The sequence below is a fragment of the Tupaia chinensis genome, unplaced genomic scaffold (assembly GCF_000334495.1).
Source record: "Tupaia chinensis unplaced genomic scaffold, TupChi_1.0 Scaffold148698_1, whole genome shotgun sequence".
NCBI lineage: Eukaryota > Metazoa > Chordata > Mammalia > Scandentia > Tupaiidae > Tupaia > Tupaia belangeri.
The window spans coordinates 1401179-1406826 of record NW_006208547.1 but is presented as its reverse complement, the minus strand read 5'-3'; the positions used below and the strand labels follow the sequence as shown (position 1 = coordinate 1406826).

Sequence of the window (5648 nt, the reverse complement as noted above, 5' to 3'; positions counted from 1 at the left end):
GAGAAGGATTGTGGTGTGCCATCCTCCCTGGGGAGTGATTTTTTCACTTTTTTCTCTCTTTGTCTCTTTCTCTGATGAGTGCACATGCCCTATGGCAAAACTAAAAATACCTCCAAAAAACAGTAGCAAAAACTTGCCAGTTGATTGCAGAATAAAATATAAACTATAAATACATGACCCACTGTTCTACAACAGTAACTAGGTTACTGGTGTGTGTGTGTATTTTTAAAGGTCAAGTTTCTATAGTTAATCTCATGGTCTGGTGGTTAAGGAATCTTGATCCCACATGGCCAACTGCGTGGTTCAAATCTGGGCCCTGACAGCTTGAAAAACACACCAGGAATACATTGTGCCCGAAATCCTGACAATATAGACGAATGGAAAAAGGATTGCAGTGTGACCATGTCCCATTAGGGGGTGCTCTCCCCCTTTCTTTATCTCTCTGACTCTTTTTGGAAAGCACACATGCCTTCTGGAAAAACTAAAAAAATAAAAAAAGTCAAACTTTTGATGTGGCATGTAAGGAGGTTGAGGTTGGAAGTTGCTATTCCATCCCAATAATATTAAGAAGATGAACAGCCTGGCCCAGTTTTGGTGGTACAGGAAGCAGTGTGCTGAACTGCAGGGCTGGAAGCCACACAGCTGGCTGAGGGTTCACATCCCTAGCCACCTGTCAAGATGGAGGGCAGTGGGAAGGAGATGGCAGCATGACAAGACCTTTTTTGAGAATACACTTCCCACCCTACCCTGTCGCTTTCTCTCATGCTTACATGCTTATTCATAAAAGTAAAATAAATAAACTTAAAAACAAAACAAAACAAGGCCAGGAGGTGGCATAGAAGTTAAGGCATTGGATCCCATGTGGCCGGCTATACCTGGTGGTTTAAAAATCACTCCAGATACGTGGGCATGTGTGCCCCAAATCCTGTGCATATACTGGAGGAGAAGGGATTGCAGCATGGCCATCCACCCTGGGGGATGATTTCTTATCCCTCCTCTCCCCACTGTGAACACACATATGCTATAGCAAAAATGAACAAAGTTAAAAACAAAATAGAACAAGACAGAACAGATTGAAAAATCAACATTCTTTAGATACATTGGAGAAGTGAGGTTGCAGGGTAAACCACTGCTTCCCAGATTAGAGACAGGTAGATGGATACAAAGAATCACAGCTTTCTGGATCAGAAACCAAATCTGGAACCCATACCGGAGTTGGAAAACCTGCACTGTAATCTAATCCATAAGTTCCTGGATGCTCAGAGTGGACAGTCAAAGTAAAAATCTCAAGAGGGGCTCAGTCACTGGGGGTCCCACACTTTTGTAAGTTTTGCCTACAGGAGCTCCACCAGACTCTCACAGTGAATACTGGAGAAAAATTCCCTTCTGACAGGGGTAGGGGAAAAGGAACTATTTTAAAGCATGTCTGAGGAACGAGCAGGTGGTATGGTGGTTAAGGCAATGGACTCCCCACATGGCTGACCACAGTTCAGGTCCCAGACATGGAGGCTTGAAAATCAAACTGGGCACATGTGCATGCATGCCCAAAATCCCAGGAGGAGAAAGAAGAAAAGGGACCACAGTGAGGCTGTTTCCCCAGAGGGTGATTCTTCACTTTCACTCTCATTATCTCTCTCCTGCAAGCTCAGGTGCTCTATGGCAAAAACCTAAAAACAAAACCAATCCAACCCCCCTAAAAAACACCAAAAAACCTCTCAACATTCTGTTCTCAAGGCCTACCCACAAGAGATCAAGAGAAACTTTTTTTTAAACCAGAGCCTCCACTATTAGAGTTTTACCAGAGCATACTTATGCAAGGCTGGTTCACCATTCTCATATTAACTAATGTAATTCACTGCACCATGGACAAAAGAAGAAAAATCACGTAACCATAACAATAGAGACGGAGAAGGCATCCAGCAAAATCTAGTACCCATTTAGAATAAAAAGTCTCAGCAAACTTTCCTTAACTTTTAAAGAACATCTCTAAAAACTGTACAGCAAACATCATAATATTATAGCATCATTGTTTTAAGGTTCGCTGTAATTTATCCCACCACTTAATAGTGAGAGCCTAGAAGCTTTCCTGCTAAGATCACAGAAAAGGCAAGGATGTCCCCTCTCACCACTCCTTTTCAACATTGTACTGGAATTCTTAGATAATGTAATAAGGCAACAGAGGGAAATAGAAGATATACTAATTAGGAAGGAAGAAATAAAACTGTTTTTGCTGATGATATCATTGTCTATGTAGAAAAGTAGAAAGAATGGATAAACTCCTGGAATTAGTAAGCAATTGCAGGAAGGCTGCAAGACGCAGACACGAGGTTAATATAAAAATTAACCACTTTTATACTAGCAATGGGTATAAGACATTTAGAACATGATATAATTCACATGAGCACCCCTCAAAATGAAATACTTCTATATAAATCTAACAAAACACATGCAAGATCCTTATGAGGAGAACTGCAAAGCTCTGATGAAAGAAATAAAGATCTAAATTAATGGAAATAGCTCATGTTTATGAATAAAAAGACTCAATTTTATCAATATGTCAGTCTTTTCCTATTTAATCTATAGATTCAATGAAATTCCAACTAAAATTTCAACAAGTTATTTTGTGGATATCAAGAAACTGAATCTAAAGTTTAGGAGGAGAGGCAAAAGTTCTAGAATAGGCCAACTCTATGTGAAGAAGTATAAAACTGCAAGACTGTCATTACCCAACTTCAAGACTCCGTTTAAAGCTATGGTAGCAAAGAAAGTGTGGTATTGACAAAAGAACAGACACATAGACCAATGGAGAGACTAAAGGGCTCAGAAATAGCCCCACACAAATATGTTCAACTGATTTTTGACAAAGGAGCAAAGGTGCATACAAAGGAACAAAGATAGTCTTTTCAACAAATGGTCTTAAAACAACTGAACATACACATGGAAAAAAAGTGGTTAAGGCAATGGACTCCCCACATTGCTGACCACAGTTCAGGTCCCAGACATTGAGGCTTGAAAATCAAACTGGGCACATGTGCATGCATGCCCAAAATCCCAGGAGGAGAAAGAAGAAAAGGGACCACAGTGAGGCTGTTTCCCCAGAGGGTGATTCTTCACTTTCACTCTCATTATCTCTCTCCTGCAAGCTCAGGTGCTCTATGGCAAAAACCTAAAAACAAAACCAATCCAACCCCCCTAAAAAACACCAAAAAACCTCTCAACATTCTGTTCTCAAGGCCTACCCACAAGAGATCAAGAGAAACTTTTTTTTAAACCAGAGCCTCCACTATTAGAGTTTTACCAGAGCATACTTATGCAAGGCTGGTTCACCATTCTCATATTAACTAATGTAATTCACTGCACCATGGACAAAAGAAGAAAAATCACGTAACCATAACAATAGATACAGAGAAGGCATCCAGCAAAATCTAGTACCCATTTAGAATAAAAAGTCTCAGCAAACTTTCCTTAACTTTTAAAGAACATCTCTAAAAACTGTACAGCAAACATCATAATATTATAGCATCATTGTTTTAATGTTAGCTGTAATTTATCCCACCACTTAATAGTGAGAGCCTAGAAGCTTTCCTGCTAAGATCACAGAAAAGGCAAGGATGTCCCCTCTCACCACTCCTTTTCAACATTGTACTGGAATTCTTAGATAATGTAATAAGGCAACAGAGGGAAATAGAAGATATACTAATTAGGAAGGAAGAAATAAAACTGTTTTTGCTGATGATATCATTGTCTATGTAGAAAAGTAGAAAGAATGGATAAACTCCTGGAATTAGTAAGCAATTGCAGGAAGGCTGCAAGACGCAGACACGAGGTTAATATAAAAATTAACCACTTTTATACTAGCAATGGGTATAAGACATTTAGAACATGATATAATTCACATGAGCACCCCTCAAAATGAAATACTTCTATATAAATCTAACAAAACACATGCAAGATCCTTATGAGGAGAACTGCAAAGCTCTGATGAAAGAAATAAAGATCTAAATTAATGGAAATAGCTCATGTTTATGAATAAAAAGACTCAATTTTATCAATATGTCAGTCTTTTCCTATTTAATCTATAGATTCAATGAAATTCCAACTAAAATTTCAACAAGTTATTTTGTGGATATCAAGAAACTGAATCTAAAGTTTAGGAGGAGAGGCAAAAGTTCTAGAATAGGCCAACTCTTCTGAAGAAGTATAAAACTGCAAGACTGTCATTACCCAACTTCAAGACTCCGTTTAAAGCTATGGTAGCAAAGAAAGTGTGGTATTGACAAAAGAACAGACACATAGACCAATGGAGAGACTAAAGGGCTCAGAAATAGCCCCACACAAATATGTTCAACTGATTTTTGACAAAGGAGCAAAGGTGCATACAAAGGAACAAAGATAGTCTTTTCAACAAATGGTCTTAAAACAACTGAACATACACATGGAAAAAAAACTGAACATACTCTTCACAAAAATTAACTCAGAATGTACTGTAGACCTACATGTAAAACAAAACTATAAAAATCTCAAAGATAACATGTAAAAAAATTGAGATGATCTTGGGTATAGCTCTTCTTAAATACTATACCAAAGACCCAACCACAAAAGAATAGTAGAAAAGTTGGACTTCTTTAAAATTAAAAATTTATGCTCTGCCAAAGACAGTATCAAGATAAAAAGAAGACAAGCCACAGTCTGAGAGAAAATATTTGTGAAAGACACCTCTGCTATAGGACCACTATCCCAAGTATACAGAGAACTCTTAAAACCCAGCGATAAGAAAATGAATAAAAATGGACAAATGATCTAAACAGACACTTTGTCAAATCATGTATACAGATGTTATGAACAAATAAAAAGATGCTCAACATCATAAGCCTCTAAGAAATTGCAAATTACAACAATGATGAGATACCACTATATATCTATCAGGATGGTCCAAATAAAAAAATGATATAAAGTGGATAAATACAGATTTAATGCTAAGGGAAGCCAGACTATGAAAGACAAACACTGTATATCCCTGCCCAATATATACTGCATATTTGCACTCTATGGCAGAAGTGTACAGATATGACAATATAATAGTAGGGAGAACTAAGTGTAGAAACCAGCGAATGTATGAGTTGGGGTGGATGATAAAGGGTGAGTGGGAGGGGCTAGCAAAGAAACATTTAGTTTCTTAAGAGACATAAGAATGTACAGTTCTCTGTTGAAAATGATGTATATGGTAATATCTTTGATTTGATCATCACACACTACATACATGCTTTGAAAAGCCATGTTATGTGATATAGAGATGTACAAAGATTAAACGTGATTAAAATCATAAAGTAAACAAACACACGCATCTAGACAAACACATGCATTGACAATACCAAATTCTGGTGAGGATGTGGTGAGGATTCTGAGTTCAAAAAGAACTGTCATTCATTGTTGGTGAAAATGCAAGATTGTCAACCACTTGGAAGAGACTTTGGCAGTTTCTTATGAAACTAAACCTGTATTTACCATATGTCCCATCAATCATGCTCCTTGCTATTTATGCAAAATAGTTTAAAACTTGTGTTTGCACAAACACCTTAACATGAATGTTTATAGCATCTGTATTCTTAACTGCCAAAATTTAGAAGTAACCTAGATGTAGTTCAGCA

The 5648-nt window shown here is 37.6% G+C and overlaps 1 protein-coding gene across 1 annotated transcript in view; it reads right to left on the bottom strand.

Annotated features, from left to right (window-relative positions):
- Nucleotides 1–5648, bottom strand: part of NKAIN3 (sodium/potassium transporting ATPase interacting 3) — a 453115-nt gene that overhangs the window by 96186 nt on the left and 351281 nt on the right. The window lies entirely within an intron of this gene.